The following is a 21545-nucleotide window of genomic DNA, read 5'->3' as shown; positions in this document are numbered from 1 at the left end:
AAATGAAAAAGAACTCAGCATTAGTAAATTAAAGAAAAATATTAGAATTTCTGCCAGAAAGTCATAAATAGTGTCTTCTTCCCTGGCACAGTCTTTTCCTTCTCTATTGAACACTTTGAAAGCACAGGAAGAGGAAGGAGCCTCTGTATGTAAGTTAATCATTTCCTTGTTAACCTTTTGCCGTCAGCCACAATGAGATTCATTCTTCATATCACAGTAGACTCATCAGTAGGAATATACTTTTATCTTTGTTGCCTGGTTTTACAGGACTGGAGGGAATTGGCACCACCAGGGAATCATTAAAGAGATAATGGAGAAATTATTTTCTCATATCTTTATTCAGACTTCTTTCTCACTGGTGCCCTCATCCTCAGTAAGCATCAATCAAAATTACTTATTAAGAACTGAGGATAGAATAGTGTCCTGGGAGTGAAGAGGGGAGGAGGAGGTAAAAGAAACAAACAAAAAACCAAAAAACTTGGGAGCAAGTGGACTCAGATCTAGTATGTCAGAAAGAAATAGGACTATTTCAAGTGGATGTATTCTAGTTAAAGACGTTGGAATAGTACTGAGCTGACTTACTCATATTAAAGCTATCAGAACATATGTAACCTACAATCTTTATAAATTAATCTCCCACAAAAGGAATTTCAGTAATAGCCAGAACTTTTTCATTTTGTAAAGGTTTCTTTTTTTTTTTTCCATTCATGCAGTAAAGACTAGTTGCTAATAATTTAGGTTGAGCATCTGTCTTGTTGAGAGAAAAAAAAGAACTATGAAGGAAAAATTGCATTAGATGAGTTTCACAGTCAGAGAAGATTTTGTTCAAGAATATTTCAGTTCAGGAGACAAACTATTTCAGTAGGGGAGAGGGAATGGACTCAATAGTGCTGAAATAGATAGCGGGAGGATTTTTACATTCTGAGCCAAGCTAATGGAAAAGTCCTGGAGGATGTTCAGAGTGGGCTAATCTGTGTGCTTAGGCCATCTGCATTTACTAATTTTTGCTTCTTGAAGTTAGGCTCCTACCCTGCCACAGAAACTGGGTCTCTCCTTCATGATCCCATTTCAAAGAGATGTCTTCAAGGACCTTGAGAGAAATATTTCTGGATTGTAGAAGATTTATATGTAAAGGCGGCAGAGAATGAATTTACAATGGCAAATGTTCTAAAGTGAATACTCCAAAAAAGGGAAGTCAGGAGTCTATAGTCAGGAAAATTGAGGTCTAAAGTTTAATCAAGCTGAGAGGAATATTAAAATCCTTTTGGTCAGTAGTTTTAATGTAGGACTTTCCTCCTTCCACAGATGATTGTTGGGAGTAAGGCTCAAACTGTGATCAAAAGACTTGTCATGTCTCAAACTTTATATCCTTTTGCTTATCTCAGGATAGGTTATGGGAAGAATTGCATCATGAAATTCTTGATTTAGAGAAAAACAAGAGCCCAGTGAATTTTAAGGACTACTTTGAATTTTACCTGCAGAGGAATATCCCCTTGGAAGTGAGATGATTTAGCATGCCTTCTTTCAGCCTGATGGCTTAGTATGAACTCAGTTGTTCTCTGGGTTGAACTCATACCTTCAGGCTGTAAGGGAAGCAAGATTCAATTTGTCAGACTTCTTTATTGTGTGTTAATGATTCTCAAATGCCAAGCAGATTTCCAGATACACAGATGTCACAAAAAATTTTCCAGCCAATGCTGTAAGTGACATGATGTTATTATCTAGTTCTTAATGCACATAGAAATGACATAGATTCATGATTATATGAATAGTGTTGAATATTTTTCCCACAGGAAATATTCTTTGTTTTTCAGTTTTAATTTCCTATAGTTAAGCAAGATATATTGCTTTTTGGCAATGTAATATATATTTTTTCATGGAAGAATAATATTGTGAATTCTTGGACAATGAATAGAAAAATTACAAATTCTATTTGTAGGTTTAATGTGGCTTTTTTGGGAACTTTCCCATCCTTTTCTATTCCAAATTTAGCAGGTGGATACACTGTGTTTAACATAAAATTATTGCAGGCTACTTTATGAAACATGAGCAAACCAAGCTATGAATTGAATTTTAAGTTTGCCATAGTAAAAATGTGAAGAGGGAAAATGATGGCATCACTAGTGGCTCAGAGTAACAAGGTTATGAATAAACTGCTCACTAGTCTCATGTATTTTTAGTAAAGAGATTTGGGAATAGTGCAACTAATTCCCAATGCCCAATTAAAGTCTCTTAACTAATTTAACAGACATATTATAAACGTGTAGTTGGAAATACTTTAAATAAACAAAGATTGCATGGGAGGAAGTATAATAGCTAAACAAACAGAAAATCACTTTGATGTTTTAGCCTTCTCAAAGTTCTTAGCAGAATAGTTATAAGAAAAAACTGCAAACACACTTAACATGCAAAGCATCAAGAGAGTTTTTTGTTCAGGTGATGGTATATTCTACAGTATTTGCCTTCTAAGAAAATCTTAAGACGGGTAAAGGGTCTCCATTGAAAAAAAAAAAACCGATTCCTTTTCTGCTTCTTTTTCTGTGTAATCTTATTGTACATATATAACTCACTGATAGATAATAGATACACAGAGATATAGAAATGGATAAGATAATACCCAATCTGCTTAAACAGGTAGAGGTTGCTTACAAATGACTGATTGCTGACCCACATGGAGATGTAAGATTCATAGGTAGCATGTCCTTGCTTTTTGGCAGTATTTTGTGCAGAAACTGCCAAAGAAATGAAGCCTGTGACTTTCTGGGAAAGCTGGTCCTCAAGTTCTCATGCACTGGTTTGGTCCTGAAGGAGTTCTTCCAAAGTGTGCAAACTGCACTTCAATTAAAGAAGTCTGCAAGGCACACTGAGTGGATGAACAGCAAGTGTTCTGGGACTTCTTTTGAGGAAACTCTGGCAGGTGGGAAGCCCAAATGCAAAGCAAGCATTTGGAAATGTTATATGGGAGCAAATATTTAACATACCAGGGGATTGGGGAGTAATGTTGATTTCTCATTATGTTTCCTATTTACTTGGAATCTCTAGAAGGAAGTGTTTATGACTCCAAATAATACAAAGAATCCAACACTTTCAAGTCTGAGTGGTTGCAAATTCCAAACTTGGTGCTTTTAAACAGCTGTCCAGAGAAAAGGCAGTAGTTATTAATAAACGCACAACATCTTTTTGAAAATATTGAATATATTCATTTTGGCTAAGGTTGTTCTTTGGAAGCATTAAAAATTCCTAGTGAGAGTCTTTCAGTTTTGTTAGTGTAGATGATTTACTGTTGGCTTTTGCTAAACTTCAGCTGACTTTCATGTAAATATACCACAGAGAGGGGGTTAAAAAGACAGATGGTCACTGCAGTGTTGTTCTGACTTGTTCTTCTCCTTTCCTTCACCCCTTTCATATGCTGCAATGCCCAGGAATGAGGAATTGGGACAGAAATGTGAATTATTTTTAAGGATGTTCTGGCTGCTTTACCAACTTTAAAACAAGGTAATTAAGTGATTTCATTCATTTAGTTGAGACCTCACTTCTCTGAATAAGACATTTCCAGAGGACGGTGTCTGGTATTATTTTAATAAAAATTACAAGTAGTTGTAATAGTACAGTTAATGGTCAAGAATAACTCAGCTTATGAACAACAATATTTACTCATTCTCTACTGTTCTTGATGGCTAAAACTGTCCATATGGCTTCCATTTACTTCAGACCAAATGGAAAACTTCAGGAGGTATCCTGGAATCTAGGAAAGAGACTAGTATGGCAGCTAGAAAGAGTCAGAATGATCTCACTATCACCCTGATTTGTTCCGAGTTCTTCTGAAACACTAGGATAGTTAAGAATGTTGGATAGGCTGATGAATGATAAAATCATTGGACTGTAATAACAGATGAGTTTGGTCCTAGTCATTTAAAGATCTTTAGCATGATATGATATTCAAATATAGAAAAAATATAACCTTAACTGTCAAGCAAATATCCTTTGCAGAAGGAAGTAGATCCTTTAGATCCTTTTTTTAAAATTTATTTAGAGCCTTTGTTTTTTAATGATCATAATCATGAATATTGTAGATATGAATATTTCTCATAAGCTTCATTACTTAAAAATATTTTAGATAGTAAATATTTATAATGGGCTTCCCAGGTGGCGCAGGGACAAAGAATCTGCCTGCTAATGCAGAAGATGCGAAAGACATGGGTTCAATCCCTAGATGGGGAAGAACCCCTGACGTAGGAAATGGCAAAACAAAACTGGAAATTTTCCAGTATTCTTGCCTGGAAAATTCCATGGACAGAGGCGCCTGGCAGGCTACAGTCTATGGGGTAGTTAAGAGTCAGAGATGACTGAACGACTAAGCACACATACACGCACACCAATATTTATAATACCCAAGGGAATTGGATATAAGGGGCAATTCTGCAGGACAGGAATGATATTTTTATCTGCTTGTTCATTTAGGAGGTACTAGGAACTAAACTGGGAATTATACAAATGTTAATAAAGTCCTCAGTTCAGTTCAGTTGCTCAGTCATGTCTGACTCTGCGACCCCATGGACTGCAGCACGCCAGGCCTTCCTGTCCATCACCAACTCCCAGAGTTTTCTCAAAGTCATACATTGAGTTGGTGATGCCATCCAACCATCTCAGCCTCTGTTGTCCCCTTCTCCTCCTTACTTCAATCTTTGCTATCCCCATTTTAAGCTTATGAAGCTTAATCAACTTTACCAATGCAAATTACCATGCAGTTAGTAAGTGAAAGAGCAAGGATGAGACCCAAGAGCTATCTGAACCCAACTTCATGCTATTGACTCTGCTGCCTTGTTAATGGACTTCCCAGGTGGTAATACTGGTAAAGGACCTGCCTGCCAATGCAGGAGACCCAGGTTCGATCCCTGAGACTGGAAGATCCCCTGGAGGAGGGAAGGCCACCTACTCTAGTATTCTTGCCTGGAGAATCCTATGGACAGAGGAGCCTGGCAGGAAATATATAGTTCATAGGGTTGCACAGAGTCAGACATGACTGAAGTAACTTAGCCCAGACTTTGTTAATAAAATTAGAATTCTGATTTATTCAGACAGTACTTTTGTTTTATTCCTTTCCAAGTAAGTATTATTTCTATGCATGTAAATGTGAAGGAGGTGGGAACAAGTTAGCTAAACTCATATTCTCTAAATCAACACTTGAAAGCAGCTCTACTGTTTTAGTGGAATTTTTCATCCACACAATTAGCCAGTTAGCTAAGTTTACACATTTAGCATGGGAAAACTGACCTACAAGATTTGAGTCAGTGTAACTTTTATGCAAATTAAGGGCAATACTGGGACTTCCCTGGTGGCTCAGACGGTAAAGCGTCTGTCTACAATGCGGGAGACCTGGGTTCAAGCCCTGGGTTGGGAAGATCCCCTGGAGAAGGAAATGGCAATCCACTTCAGTACTATTGCCTGGAAAATCCCATGGACAGAGGAGCCTGGCAGGCTGCAGTCTGTGGGGTCGCAAAGAGTAGGATACGACTGAGCGACTTCACTTCAAGGGCAATACTGGAAAAGCATTAACTCAATTGTATTTGAAAAAGTTCTTCTGTTGTAGCCATTTTTTTTTTAACACAGATCATGGCTATTTCTAGTCAATGAAGCAGACGTAGAGTCCAATGCAGTAAATACTGTGAATGATATGTTTAGATGAGCAAATACAGCCCTGTTGTCCTTGCATTATGGAAAAGAAAGCAGTGGAGTCTTGTGAGAGATGGCTCCCATGGGTAGACTACACTAGAGTATATATCTTTCCTGCATCCTTGCTGGTGGTAAGAACAAGTTTGTCTTTTTCTAGCCCCTTATGAGCTTTTTGAAGGCAGAGATTAGATTTATTCATGACCAAATTGCCAGTGGCTTACATAGTGTCTGACACGTGGGTAGTGGGAAGTTAGGAAGGAATAAAGGAAGGAAGACCTAGCCATCAAGCTTTGCTCTTCCAGCGATTGACTGTGAAACTTCCATTAATTCTTTAATCTCCCTCAACATCACTTTCCTCCTGTCTGAAATGAAGATAATATGTATTGTATTGTTGTGAGTTATGTGAAGAATACAGTGGGCTACATAAATTCAAGAAGGTGTTTTGCATCTAATAATGAGTAAAATAATCACCTAAGAATCAAGTTGGATATAATAAATACAGAAATTTAATGAATGTATAAAACTCGCCAAGAATGTGAACTCTGATAATTTAACATCATAACTGATTAATGTTCATTAAGGCTCTTTAGGCAAATTAGATAAGAATTTATTTTCCTGGTATTTGAGTCATATTTTGATTTGCTTAATACCAATGACTTCAAAGAAATTCTTTTCTTGTTGTTGTGCTTAAATCATCTTTAAGTGAGTTCAAAAACAAGTGTTAAATGATCCTTGGAACATAAAGCAGTTCAAAGTGCTAAATTGTGTAGTGATGGACTTTTAAAAGGTGCTATTGTATGAGGAAGGGGGAAGGCTGGATGACAGGATAAATAACATTTATAAATTATTAAGTGTGGGCTGATAGACTACCTTGCAAAGTCATGTTGCCCATTCACAGACCTCTGAAGGAGAATACTAATTTCTTTTGTATAACTTCACTAGTGAAATGTCACACCGTCAATGGCCATGATCACACAACAGTAAAATCAGAATCTAAGAGGTGGGAGGGAATTTAGAAGCATCAGTTGGCTTGGGTATTTTGTATCTCTTGTTTCTCATAGAATTTTTTTCCCCACAGATGTTCATAATAAGGCTGATTGGCTTTTTCTGGCCACTCAGGACTCAGCTTAGATATCATATCCTCAGAGAGGTTGACAGACCATTCAATTTCATATCATCCCATGGGGAAGGCTCTCTCCATTTCATTGCTTCATGTCACTTATTGCTGTTTGATATGTGCTCTTGTTGTTTGTTTGCTCTTTCTTCTCATTGCTTCTCTTATCCTTGGAATGGAAGCACATTGACTTTGACTGCTTGGGTCCTGCTGTGGCTGAAGCATCTGGGCATCCACACATAGTAGGAAATCAATACAGTTTTTTAAAGTTGGATGAATAAACCCCTTATTTACATATGAGGACACAGGGTAAACTAAGGACTTTGCCCAGGGTCACACAGATGGTCACCAGCAGAGCTGGGGACAGAGCCAGTTCTCCTGACACACAGCTTAATGTTTTGTTTACTGCACCCCTGTAGCTATGCTTTGAGTTAGATATGCTTGTCCTTATACAAAGGGGCACAGAACATAAAGTCTAGTTGTAAGCTTTTTCCATTCTCTTCTGGGTAGTGCACTTTATGCAGGAATATTTTTCTCCAGAGCAGTTAGCATTATTCATTGTAATCTGATCCAGCTCTTAATTCAGATTCTATTAGTATCCCGTTAGTCCCATAATTCTACTTTGTTTCTACATAGAAGAATAGAATCAAAGAGAAAACTCTGTTTTAGGATACAAAGAGAAAACAGATTTGTATCACTTAGGTAGCAGAGGCACCTCTACACTGACATACTGGAAGTGCTATGCGCAAAGTGGTATATAGGCTTCTGATCAAGTGATATGAGATCAGAAAGAAAGTAGCAATGAATGCTGACTGGAAAAGATAAGTCTTCAAAGAAGAAAAAAAAAAAAAAACCAATACAGTACAATATGAGCATTTTTTAAATAGTAGGTCATTATATCCTGAAAAGTGAATGGGACAGGCACTGTCTTCATTCTTAGTGGGAAAGCAAAATGGCCACTTAGGGAAATGGTTTGGCAATTTTTTATACAGCAAAACCAACTCTTACCATACGATTCAGCAATCATGCTTCTTGGTATTTACCCATGTGAATTAAAAACTTATGTTTACACACACACAAGCCTGCATATATATGATTATAGGAGTTTTATTTATAATTGTCAAAACTTGAAAGCCACCAGAATGTTTTTCAATAGGTGAATGAATACACAAATTGTGGTATATCGATACAAAAGAGTATACTTCTGCAAGAAGTAGAAATTAGCTATCAGACCATGAGAAAACATGGAGGAAACTTAAATGCAAAGTTACTAAGTGAAAGAAACCAGTCATCAAAGGGAATATATTATATGATTGCAACTCTATGACATTCTAGAAAAGTAAAACTAAGGAGACAGTGAAAAGACCAGTGGTTGCCAGTGGTTTAGGAGGGAATGGAGGAAAGGTTGAATAGGTGGAACATAAGACTGTTCGGGGGCTTCCAGGGTGGCTCAGATGGTAAAGAATCCACCTGCAATGCAGGAAACATGGGTTTGATCCATAGGTCAGGAAGATCCCCTGGAGAATGGAATGGCTACCCACTGCAGTATTCTTGCGTGGAGAATCCCATGGACAGAGAAGCCTGGTAGGCTACAGTCCATGAGGTCACAAAGAGTCAGACATAGCTGAATGACTAAGCACCACAAGCTGAAATCAAGATGGCCAGGAGAAATATCAATAACCTCAGATATGCAGATGACACCACCCTTATGGCAGAAAGTGAAGAGGAACTAAAAAGCCTCTTGATGAAAGTAAAAGAGGACAGTGTAAAAGTTGGCTTAAAGCTCAACATTCAGAAAACAAAGATCATGGCATCCGGTTCCATCACTCCATGGGAAATAGATGGGGAAACAGTGGAAACAGTGTCAGACTTTATTTTTTGGGGCTCCAAAATCACTGCAGATGGTGATTGCAGCCATGAAATTAAAAGACACTTACTCCTTGGAAGAAAAGTTATGACCAACCTAAATAGCATATTCAAAAGCAGAGACATTACTTTGCCGACTAAGGTCCATCTAGTCAAGGCTATGGTTTTTCCAGTAGTCATGTATGGATGTGAGAGTTGGACTGTGAAGAAGGCTGAGTGCCGAAGAATTGATGCTTTTGAACTGTGGTGTGGAGAAGACTCTTGAGAATCCCTTGGACTGCAAGAAGATCCAATCAATCCATTCTGAAGGAGATCAACCCTGGGATTTCTTTGGTAGGAATGATGCTAAAGCTGAAACTCCAGTACTTTGGCCACCTCATGTGAAGAGTTGACTCACTGGAGAAGACTTTGATGCTGGGAGGGATTGGGGGCAGGAGGAGAAGGGGACAACTGAGGATGAGATGGCTGGATGGCATCACTGACTCGATGGACGTGAGTCTGAGTGAACTCCGGGAGTTGGTGATGGATTTGGAGGCCTGACGTTCTGCGAATCATGGGGTCGCAAAGAGTCGGACACAACTGAGCGAATGAACTGAACTGAACTGAACTGAACTGAAGACCATTTTAGAACTGTGAAATAATTCTATATAATACTGTAGTAGTGGATACATGTCAGTATACATTTGTCAAAACTCATAGAACTCTACAACACCAAGAGTAGCTTCCAAAGTAAACTGTGGACTTCAGTTAATAATTCTCTACCAATGTTGGCTTATCAGATATAACAGATGTAGTATGCTGATCAAGAGTTAATAATAAGGGAAACTGGGAAGGGGAGTGAGGGGGTATTTGAGAACTATTTGTATTTTCTTCTCAATTATTTGGTAAACTTAACTGTTCAAAAAAGCAAGTTTATTAATAAAAAAATAGTGAATAAGATCAACTGAGCATTTCTGGCAGAAGTGAAATCAGTGCAATTTTTCAGAAGAATAATGTATTGATTGCTCTATGAAATATTTATAAAGTGTGTGCTTGACTCTCTTCTTTGTGCCAAGCACTGAGATTGATGAATAAAACTTGATCTCTGCTGTGAAAGAGCTTATGGTCTCTTAGAGAGCAGTAGATATGCCAAAAAGGCCAATAAGTTATTATAAGAATTTTGGTAGAAATACATATAAAGTACTGTTGTATTTCAGTTTCATGTCCAACTCCTTGCAACCTCAAGGACTGCAGCACAACAGGCTTCCCAGCTCCCAGTACTTCACTATCTCCCAGTTTGTTTGGGGAATGTCAGTGTAGCCAGGATGTTGGTTTTTGTCCTGGGTTGGATGTTAACAGTTAAGCAATGGGAAAGAAAGCCCCATAAACAGATGCTAGATCTTGAGAAGACTGCAGGGTCTAGTAAGTTGTTTGACTGGCACTGAGCAAGATGAGGTTAGAGGCATGTAGACCTGAATGTGCTGGATTTCAGGAATTTCTGCAAGAAGAGTTTCAGACAACTTGATCTTAACATATGCTCAAGATTCTCAGAGGCCTGTGATATAGAGAGACTCAGTTCAATTCAGTTGCTCAGTCGTGTCCGATTCTTTGTGACCCCATGGATTGCAGCATGCCAGGCCTCCCTGTCCATCCCCAACTCCCAGAGTTTACTCAAACTCATGTCCATTGAGTCAATGATGCCATCTAACCATCTCATTCTCTGTCGTCCCCTTTTCCTCCTGCATTCATCTTTCCCAGCATCAGAGTCTTTTCCAGTGAGTCAGTTCTTCATATCAGGTGGCCAAAGTATTGGAGTTTCAGCTTTAGCATCAGTCCTTCCAATGAATATTCAGGACTGATTTCCTTTAGGATTGACTGGTTGGATCTCCTTGCAGTCCAAGGGACTCTCAATAATCTTCTCCAACACCTCAGTTCAAAAACATCAATTCTTAGGCGCTCAGCTTTCTTTAGAGTCCAACCCTCACATCCATATATGGCTACTGGAAAAACCATAGCTTTGACCAGATGGACTTTTGTTGACAAAGTAATGTCTCTGCTTTTTAATATGCTACCTAGGTTGGTCATAACTTTCTTTCCAAGGAGTGTCTTTTAATCTCATGGCTACAGCCACCATCTGCAGTGATTTTGGCTAGTGGCTAAGTGGCTAAGTCACTTCAGTCGTGTCTGACTCCATAGACAGCCCACCAGGCTCCCCTGTCCCTGGGATTCTCCAGGCAAGAACACTGGAGTGGGTTGCCATTTCCTTCTTCAATGCATTAAAGTGAAAAGTGAAAGGGGAGTCGCTCAGTCGTGTCCGACTCTTCGAGACCCCATGGACTGCAGCCTACCAGGTTCCTCCGTCCATGGGATTTGCCAGGCAAGAGTACTGGAGTGGGGTGCCATCACCTTCTCTGAGTGATTTTGGAGCCCCCCTAAATAAAGTTTGACACTGTTTCCACTGTTTCCCCATCTATTTGCCAGGAAGTGATGGGACCAGATGCCATGATCTTAGTTTTTTGAATATTGAGTTTTAAGCCAACTTTTTCACTCTCATTCACTTTTATCAAGAGCCTCTTTAGTTCTTCACTTTCTGCCATAAGGGTGGTGTCATCTGCATATCTGAGGTTATTGATATTTCTTCTGGCAATCTTGATTCCAGCTTGTGCTTTCTCCAGCCCAGCGTTTCTCATGATGTACTGTGCATATAAATGTCCGACGCAGGATACAGCATGCTTGGGGCTGGTGCACGGTGATGACCCAGAGCGATGTTATCGGGAGGGAGGTGGGAGGGGGGTTCATGTTTGGGAACGCATGTACACCCGTGGTGGATTCATGTCAATGTATGGCAAAACCAATACAGTATTGTAAAGTAAAATAAAGTAAAAATAAAAAAAAAAAAAAAAAAAAAAAAGCAGGGTGACAATACACAGCCTTGACGTACTCCTTTCCCAATTTGGAACCAGTCTGTTGTTCCATGTCCAGTTCTAACTGTTGCTTCCTGACCTGCATACAGATTTTTCAGGAGGCAGGTCAGGTGGTCAGGTCTTCCCATCTCTTTCAGAATTTCCTGAAATTTGTGGTGTGGCAATTTGATCTCTGGTTCCTCTGCCTTTTCTAAAACCAGCTTGAACATCTGGAATTTCATGGTTCACGTACTGCTGAAGCCTAGCTTGGAGAATTTTGAGCATTACTTTACTAGTGTGTGAGATGAGTGCAACTGTGTGGTAGTTTGAGCATTCTTTGGCTTTGCCTTTCTTTGAGGGAGAAAGAGAGACTCAGAGGTACCTAAAGTGAGTTTAAAGATATCACACTCGATCATAGTTTTCTCCAGAGAGAAAAAATTTTTCTTTATTGTGTTTGGAGGTCTAGGCTAATTTTTTTTCACATGTCAATTTAACAGTTTAAGGCAGTGAGAAATCCCATAGCTCTGCTAGGGATAATGGTCACAAATTTCCATTCATAGATAAACCTTTCTGCTGCAACCAGCTTTGAGGGGTACACAGTGATACTGGTGAACACCCCAGGGCCTGGATATTAAATAAGGCATTGTCAATTTAAGTGCTGAGATGTGCATGGGAGAGATGTAAGAATAGGGATGGAAAACAGCCAGAGAACAGCACAAGTGAGACAGAAAGAGAGCGAAAACAGTGAGGACTGAGTCAGATACAAGAGTTAAGGATAACTACAGAGGGATATGCATCCCTAAAAATCCCATTCTAGGATTTTTTGAACAGAAGGGTAGTGAACTATTTTGGGAAAGAAACAAGTTTAAGTTTAAATTAAAGAAACAGAGTTAGTTTTGAAATGTGTAATAAAGCAGTTATTATTTTCACACTGTCGTGACAATAGAAATTTATGTATAGAGGTTGCACTAGACTATAAATGTGTCATTCCATAAATGCACAAAAAATGTGTTCCTTACACTTAATCATTTATGTGGGTGTCTGCAAATTTCTTTTGAAAGGAGCATGTTTCAGAAGTAAATTTTCTTCATCATGAAGGGTATCCTAATAAAAGAGTGTGTATTTCAAAAAAATGACTAATTCTAGAAAGAGCAAATTAGGAAGCATCAGCTAATGCATTCTTAAAAAAACCACTAGGTTAAGAATGGCAACAGAGACATTGGAATATCCTTGTCATTTAGTGCAAATATGCAGGAGATGGGAATGCTTTCTAGTTGTGCAGATAAAACCCAGGGAGGCTCAAGGGGCACGAATGAATGAATGGCTTGTGTCCACTCTGAACCAGTACTGTTGTTTACCAGTACTTATCAAAAAACCAATGGGGTCAAGAAAACTAGATTTCTAACCTTAATATGATAATCACTGCCATCGCTTACTCACTTTGCTGCTTGGACTGCTTCAGCTGTTGGGGCTTTAGTTTCCTCAAATAACAGTCCACAACAAAAGTTGTTACAAGGAGTAAGTGGGAACAGGGCTTAGGAGTGTATGTGGAATACAGAATAAAGTTTCAATAAATAGGTTATTTTTAAAAGACCAGACTCTGTAAAAGAAAATGACCAATCACAAATTTTACTAAAGCTCTCATCTATAAAGTGGAGTATTAATAGTATACATTTTATGTTGTCAAGATGTTTTGTTAACATAATACCTGTTAAGCATTTCAACAGTCCTGGCACATAGAAAGCAATCAATGGATGCTATTTCTTCTTATATAATTTATATTCATTAACTTGCTGCTTACTACTATCTGGGGCTGGCAGTGTTTAAAGGAGGGGCCGAAAAATGACCACCCACATGCTGGATCTTGCTGTGTTTTGTTTTGTCCACACACGACATAAGGACTGAATTTGGATGCCTATGGATGCAGCCTGTGTGTCCTCATTTGTCATAGTCCCACACTGGCTTTTGTCTTATACCTGGCACAGTGGAAGAACTTAGGCCATCTTCTTGATTCCTAAACTGTTCTAAAATACTTTGTCAATGGTGCTTCCCTTTGCTCTTTTGTTCTCATTTGTAAAACTCACTACTTCTCTTCCAGTTCTATTTAATATGAAGGATAAAAATAGTTTATGCATTTGCAGAAACCCTGATAATAACACTTCATTGGCTTGCAACAGGGAAATGAACATTGGGTCAATATGCCATCTTGAAAGTTCCTCTGAAGAGAATTCAATTAATTACCTTTAGTGGGGTTTTCTTCAGTGTAACACAGATGAAAATGAATAATATAGATTTTCATTTCCTCATTTTTCTTTCCTTTATGAGATAGTTCATTCTTGAATTATGTATTGTTAGTTGTTCACAAAAGGTATTCTAAGCTTCATTTTTATAGAGTAGCTAACACTCACCTAACATAAAAGTCTCACAATAATACTAATATATTAAATGAATGCAAAGTAATGAAAGTATTCTGGGACCAAAGTGTGTCTTATAGAGATACATTATTTTTTCTTTCATAGGAGGTGATAGTTACTGGCCCAGTAACTATAGTTACATGAATTGAATCAGTGGAATCTATGATTATTAACACCACCACTTGGGGGCAGAGGGCGTTCCACGTGGTGCAGTGGTAAAGAATCCACCTCCCAATGGAGGACACGCATGAGACATGTGTTCAGTCCCTGGGTTGGGAAGATCCGTTGAAGCAGGAAATGGCAAGCTGCTCTAGTATTCTTGCCTGGAAAATTCCATGAATAGAGGAGCTTGGCAGGCTGCAGTCCATGGGGTCCAAAAAGAGTCAGATATGACTGAGTGACTAAGCACACACACACTTGGGGGCAGAGTTAATTTTTTCAGTGTAGGAGAATGTCCATAGACTTCTCCAATGAAATAAAGCATTTCTCAGAATACATTCAACACATAAATGTAATTTTTAATGAAAAGAAATTTTAATCACATAAAAGATACTGGCTGAAATACTTACATTTTATATATTACATAAGCTCTTTTTTTTTTTTTTTTTTTTCTGGTGGAGGTAGTTACTACAGGTATTTTTATGCACCAATAGGTAGGGTATGAATGTTTGGGGGATCGAAGAATAAAAAAAGTGGTACAGGTCTTCATGCCCAGATATAAGGTGTTCGTAAGACCTCAATAGCATAAGTTCCTGCCTGCTTCCTGATAACAGTCACTCATTTTTTCTATTTACTTGATATTGTTGTAGTTTATGTTATAAATTAAGACTTTTCGTTTTCCTAATGTTATTGAATTTTGTCTGGCACAAAATTCAAGTTTTTGTGTCTAAGCTTTCACAGTTCTGTAGTGAAAGGATTCCCTAGTTAATACATTTAAAGTAATGCTGTATAAGATCTAGAATATTCATAAAACTCATGAATTTGTTGAAGCCTTTGATGATTTCTATCTTTAAAAACCTGTTTGGCTTTAACTTAGTTTCTCACAATGGTTTTGTATTACAGAACTATTTATTGTTAAATATCTGTTAATTTTCTAAGGAGAACCAAATTAGGGGATGCTGCTATATATCATTTATTTTTCTTATAACTTTGGCCTAACATATTATTTTAATTCTGTCTCAAATTTCTCCTTCCTACATGTCCCTACAGTGTTAATACTCACTGCTAAGTGACTTAACTCTTTTGTTGTTCACTTTTGGTTTGCCTTTTTTTTTTTTAAGTAGAAATTCCTAAGGGAGGGATTTCAGTTTCCTGCTGTGATGCACCAGGTTGTGGTGGACCACTGCTTTCACTGAGGAAAATTTGGAAAATCAGATGAACAATAAATGTCTGAAGGCAATGGATAATCTGTGCAGGTACTTGGTCTTGAGCAGGCAAAATCCCGATAAAGCAGATTCTGAGCTCAGAAGTGAGAAGATACTCCGCAACCATTATTTATCTCCCTTGCGGCATTTTTGGTTCTCAGAATGGGAATAAAGTTGATATTACTGTGAGACAGAAAAGCTTGTGGAAATTCTGATAGTCTCATAGAGCTCAAGAAACCAAAATTTGAGATTTAAGGGGCTAGGATTCCTCATAATAAGAGAGAACTAAGGGCTTAGCTCAGCATTCTTCTGAGAGAATAAAAAGCAGAGCAGAGATTTTACAGTCCCATGGTGATAACTAGCATTCAATGGGGAGGCCCTGCGGACACCTGGCCCCCCATCCTCTTTAGTTAAAACCTACCAAGTGATACACCCTGGGGTCTACAACAAAGAGACTGATAGATCAAAACTGTAGCCCAGCCTCAGGTCAACTCCTAGTTGGAAGGAGTTGATCAACTTCCAGTCTCTCTGCTTACCAAAGGAAAGGAGAACCTCCCCTGAATGAAGAAAACTTCATCAGAACCACAACCTTTTTCATATACAGTCTTCAGCTTGCCCTTTAAAATCTAAGGAGAAAAAAACAGACAATGGAAGCAAGTGCAGATGACACAGATAGAGAAATAATTACACAAGAGCTTTAAAATAGCAATAATTAATATAGTCAAGAAAATAAGAAAGGTATTTGATGATGATGAGAATAGATGATTAAAATCTTTAAGCATCTTTTTTCTGAAAGAGAAAATTTAATTGAGTACATGCTCTTGTATTATGTAGTAAGTATTGGCAAGTCAATAGATTGGTAAATTAATTACTGAAGTTAGAAAGTCATATACTCCAATTTTCCTAGGCTGAGAAAAGGAACTCATGTCATATAATAATTTGCCTATATGACCCTGCTGCTTTAGCAAAAATTTGGGGTTGTGGTCAGTAAGGCACCATGATATGTCTAGCATACATTTAATGAAGCATTTAAAATATTGTATGCCACATATGAGCAAAACGATAAATAGGCATGGATATTTCTTGCTGCACTGTTTAAATATTCATTTGTACAGACTATCTGTAAAATGCATATATTAACCATTGAACCCACATGCCACCACTAGTGAAGACTTTGTGCTCTAGAGCCCATGCTCCACGACAAGAGAAGCCACGGCAACGAAAATAAGGAGCCTGCAACCACAACAAGAGAGTAGCCCCTGCTCACTGCAACTAGGGAAAAGCCCATGCAGCAACAAAGACCTAGCACAGCCAAAAATATATAACATTTTTAAAAAGTAAAGCAAGTACAGAAATAAAAAATATTATCTGTCAACAAGAATATTTCAAATAAGTAAAAGGTTTAGGAAACAGGGGTGTGACAGTGGTCAAATTTAGGGCTTCTCTGGTGGTTCAGATGGTAAAGAATCTGCTTACAATGCAAGAGACCTGGGTTTGATCCCTGGGTTGAGAATATTCCCTGGAGGAGGGCATGGCAACCCATTCCAGTACTCTTGCCTGGAGAATCCCCATGGACAGAGGAGCCTGTCGGGCTAAAGTCCAGTCACAAAGAGTCAGACATGATTGAACAACTAAGCACAGCACAGTGGTCAAATTTACAATAAAGAAATAGACAGATGAAAATCAAAGGTTTATTTCCCAGACTTGGTTCTCAAACATTTGCTTGTTGTTGTTGTTGAGTTGCCCCTCATGTCCAACTCTTTGTGACCCCACGGACTGCAGCTCACCAGGCCTCCCTGTCCCTCACCATCTCCTGGGGTTTGCCCACGTTCATGTTCATTGCATCAGTGATGCCATCCAGCCATCTCCTCCTCTGACACCCTCTTCTCCTTCTGCCCTCAGTCTTTTCCAGCATCAGGGACTGTTCCAATGAATCATCTGTTTGCATCAAATGAGATTGTCTGGTTTGATTTCCTTGCTTTTCAAGGGACTTTCAGGAGTCTTCTCCAGCACCACAGTTGGAAGGCATCAATTCTTTGTGTTCTGCCTTCTTTAAGGTCCAGCTCTCACAACTGTATATGGCCACTGGGAAGACCATAGCTTTGACTATATGGACCTTTGTCAGCAGTGTAATGTCCCTGCTTTTCAACACACTGTCTAGGTTTGTCATCACTTTCCTAGTAAGACACGGTCATCTTCTGATTTCATTTACTAGAAAGCATTTACTATCTAGGATCAAAGATCAAAGTCCTTTGATGATAGTGTAGAGGTCTTATATATGATTTCTATCTATGACCAGTCTAACTGTGGTATGGGCACCTTCAATATGTAGGCATCTACATGTGCCAAAATGTGAGCTAAAGATACCCACATTGAAGAATGCAAATCCAAATCAGTGGTTAGACTAATTGTAGCATATGTACCATGAGTTGAAATTATGATACATATTTTAGATAAATATTTTTATATTTTCAGAATTTTCTGCTTTCTGGGAAGTAAGTTTACTCTAACTCTTCTTATAAAATTTCATTCCTCAATTCAGCTTGTCTTTGCATACCTTAATTCTGTAGGTTTAAACATGCCCTTTATTTTAATTTATTTGGTATTATTTTAATATGTAATGAGAACTACAGCTAAAAGTTGATATTGTTAATAGGAAATATAACAATATAATTGATGGAGATTTTCACCAATATTTTGATCCTCTAATGGCATCCTCATTAACTGGCTCTTTACCCAAATTAAAAATAAACTCTCCAACAGATTCCTTTTATAATTTTTCTACCTCCAACTTCATTTTTCATACATCTATTCATCATACATATGTGGTTTTTCCGTTAGAATCTCTGTTACCTTGTTTCTCTTTTAGTGAATGAGCTTTGTACTGAGATTAGAATGTAACTTTAAGTTCTATGCAAATGAGGATTATACTTACTTGTTTCCCGTAGTAGTGAATAGATACTCAATGATCATGATATATAATAATGATATGCAATGACTAAGCATAGTATCTTTGGTGAAATGGCCATTTTTGTGTTTTTTCCTAAAATTTTATGGAACTATATTTAATTTACAATATTGTTTTAGTTTCAAGTGTACAGAAAAGTGACTGTTTTATATATGTATATATATGTATATATTCAGTTTCAAATTATTTTCTATTATATGTTATTATAAGATGTTGGGTGTGGTTCTCTGTGCTATGCAGTAGGTCTTTGTTATTTATCTGTTTTATACATATTAGTTATTATATGTTAATCCCAAATTCCTAGTTTACCCTGCTCATCCAGCTGCCTCACTATCCCCTTTAGTAACCATGTGTTTGTTTTCTATGTCTGTGGGCCTGTTTCTGTTTTGTGAGTAAGTTCATTTATATCATTTTTTAAAGATTTCACATAAAAGTTATATTTGTCTTTCTCTGTCTGATATGCTTCACCTAGGAAGACAATCTCTTAACCCATCCACATCGCTCCAAATGACATTCTTTCTTTTTTCGTCTTTATGATTGAATGCGTCGCAGAGTCAGACATGACTGAAGTGACATAGCACAGCATTCCTATACATACACACACACACACACATACTACGTCTTCTTTATCCATTCATCTGTTGATGGATGTTTAGGTTGCTGCCATGTCTTGGTTGTTGTAAAAAGTGCTGCTATGGACATTGAGGTGCATATACCTTTTTGAATTAAAGTTTTTTGGGGGGATATATGTCTAGAGTGGGATCAATGGATCATATGGTAATATGTCTAGAGTGGGATCAATGGATCATATGGTAACTCTATTGTTAGTTTTTTAAGGTACCTCCACTGTTCTCCATAGTGGCTGCACCAATTTACATTCCTACCAACTGAGTAGGAGGGTTCCTTTATCCCTGCACCCTCTCCAACATTCACTGTTTGCAGACTTAGATGATGTGTATTCCGACTCAAATGAGATGGTGCTTCATTAGAATTCTGATTTGCATTTCTCTAATAATTAGTGATGATGAACAACTTGTCTTGTTTCTATTGGCCATCTATATGCATTCTTTGAAGAAATGTCTGTTTAGGTCTTCTGCCCATTTTTGATTGGGTTGTTTTTTGTTACTGAATTGTAGAAACTATTTGTTTATTTAGGTAATTAATCCCATGTTGGTAACATCTTTTGCAGATATTGTCTCTCAGTCCATTGGTTGTCCATTTTTTGCATTTCTTATATCTTATAGGTAGCTCAATGGATTTACTTGGTCACATTTTGGAAACTGACTTGTTTTATACTTTAATGATTTTGATGACTTACTAGGTCCCAGCTCTAATTCATTTGACTATATGGCTTTAGCAAGTCACTGTTTCTTAATACTAACCTGGAAGATCTCTTAGGAGATATCTAGCAAGGCTTTTTCTATATCATGCCTTCTGTCATTTTGTTACCATGCAATTAAAAGTGTATTATAGCATAGAATTAGAGACAGTAGAATTTGGAAAAGATCTTTAAATTTCATCCAGGTCAAAATGTGATACACAGGAAGGATGCAGCTAAATAATAACAGAAGGCTATGATACTAGATTGCTCTCAAAGACTTCTTTAGAATACTTCCCAGTATCCTAGATGCCTCCATTTTTCTGTAAGACCAGTAGAGAAAATAATACCACTGGGACACTCTTATCAAAAGTGTGGCATTTCATCACAGGAGGGAGTGATTCAATTAGTTGATAATGCCACTTATTTTCTATAATATTTGGCAATCCTAGAAAATGTCTGAAAGAAGTCTGTATCATTATTATCTTCAAACACTGAACTAGAAAGCCACCTCTGGTTGTTATGGTATCAAACACAGCACACTTAAAAGCAGCACATTGGTCAGTTCTTCCACTCTGATTATTGGATGTCCCTGTTAAAACTAATACACCTTAATGAGCTTAAATTAGACAGCAAGCAACTATGGGAAAACCACAAGAAAATGAGCACATGAAAGCTTTGATTTGTTGCTATTCAGTGATCACTTCGAAACTTTTGGACAGAATCTGAGGGAATAGTAAGACTGAATCCTTTGGAGTATCTTTCACAACAAAATGATCAACAGTATAACATGTAATAAAATCTGGATGATGCATTTCATATCATTAAAGTATACGGCTTCCCTGGTGGCTCAGAGGTTAAAGCGTCTGCCTGCAGTATCACATTTTGACCTGGATGATGTTTAAAGATCTTTTCCAAATTCTACTGTCTCTAATTCTATGCCATAATACACTTTTAATTGCATGGTAACAAAATGACAGAAGGCATGATATAGAAAAAGCCTTGCTAGATAACTCCTAAGAGATCTTCCAGGTTAGTATTAAGAAACAGTAACTTGCTAAAGCCATATAGTCAAATGAATCAGAGCTGGGACCTCGTAAGTCATCAAAATATTCACACTCCATGCTTCCATCTCTATACCTTATATGTATAAGCTGTACTGCTTGGCTTACCACAATCCTCTGGGTATCAGTTCAATTTAGTTCAGTAGCTCAGTTGTGTCCGACTCTTTGTGATCTCATGGACTGCAGCATGCCAGGCTTCCCTGCCCATCACCAACTCCCAAAGCTTGCTCAAACTCATGTTCACCATGTCAGTGATGCCATCTAACCATCTCATCCTCTGTCATCCCCTTCTCCTCCTGCCTGCAATCTTCCCCAGCATCAGGGTCTTTTCCAAGGAGTCAATTCGTTGCATCAGGTGGCCAAAGTATTGAAGTTTCAGCTTCAGCATCAGTCCTTCCAATGAATATTCAGGACTGATTTCCTGTAGGATGGGCTGGTTGGATCTCTCAAGAGTCTTCTCCAAACACCACAGTTCAAAAGCATCAATTCTCTGATACTCAGCTTTCTTCACAGTCCAACTCTCCAAACGTGACTACTGGAAAAGCAATAGCTTTGACTACATGGACCTTTTTCAGCAAAGTAATGTCTCTGCTTTTTAATATACTGTCTAGGTTGGTCATAGCTTTTCTTTCAAGGAGCAAGCGTCTTTTAATTTCATGGCTGCAGTCACCATCTGCAGTGATTTTGGAGCCCAAGAAAATAAAGTCTGTTACTGTTTCCATTGTTCCCCCATCTATTTTGTTCTTCTTGGCTTTCTACCATAAGGGTGATGTCATATGCATATCTAAAGCTATTGATATTTCTCCCGGCAATCTTGATGCCAGTTGTGTTTCTTCAAGCTTGGCATTTCACATGATGTACTCTGCATATAAGTTAAATAAA

This window comes from Budorcas taxicolor, chromosome 2, assembly GCF_023091745.1.
Source record: "Budorcas taxicolor isolate Tak-1 chromosome 2, Takin1.1, whole genome shotgun sequence".
In the NCBI taxonomy this organism is placed as follows: domain Eukaryota; kingdom Metazoa; phylum Chordata; class Mammalia; order Artiodactyla; family Bovidae; genus Budorcas; species Budorcas taxicolor.
The sequence above is the reverse complement of the archived record's forward strand: the minus strand, read 5'-3'. Positions refer to the sequence as shown.